Below are 717 nucleotides of genomic sequence, written 5' to 3'. Positions count from 1 at the left end.
TGAACGCTGCCCAGTTTGACACACATGATTTGCAAAACATACGTAGCGAACAGATAATTGTTTCTAACGAAGGTGAACAATATACACAAAACACGTCAGATTTATTTGATTCCAATGTAGTGGCCAACAGTGCACATCCGATTAGCGAACCTTTTCGTGAATCAGACAATGACCAAATGATTATTCAAAACGTGTCACATGCATATACACCATCACACATCATAGAAAATAGAGTCGCTACTTTTGGCATGGATCAAGTTATGGCAGCATTGCTACAACTTGATGAAAATCTCAGACAGTCAAATGAAAAACAAGACAACAATTACAAACAGTCGAATGAAAAACAAGACAACAATTTCAAACGGCTTAGTGAACAGATTACAGCCGTTGCCGTGCAATGTCACGATACTAAAGAACAATTACGTGAGGAAATTAAGGTTTGTGCTAGCAACAGTATTGAGGAAATTAGATCTGTTGCACAATAATTAAGTAATACACATGCAGCCACAACGAAATTACTTAGAGATGAAATTAGTGCAGTCGCTAAACAATGCTCTGAGAACGCAACACAGTTACGCGACGAGTTTAAATTAATGTCAGCAGAACTTTCACGCACGCTGGATGCGAAAGTGGACGCGAAATTTGACCAACAGAACAGCCTAGTTGACGAACGTTTTAATCACCACCTACTAAACAGTGAAACGCGTTATCGTTAAT

The sequence above is a fragment of the Schistocerca cancellata genome, chromosome 8, assembly GCF_023864275.1.
Source record: "Schistocerca cancellata isolate TAMUIC-IGC-003103 chromosome 8, iqSchCanc2.1, whole genome shotgun sequence".
Classification (NCBI taxonomy): Eukaryota; Metazoa; Arthropoda; class Insecta; order Orthoptera; family Acrididae; genus Schistocerca; species Schistocerca cancellata.
The sequence above is the reverse complement of the archived record's forward strand: the minus strand, read 5'-3'. Positions refer to the sequence as shown.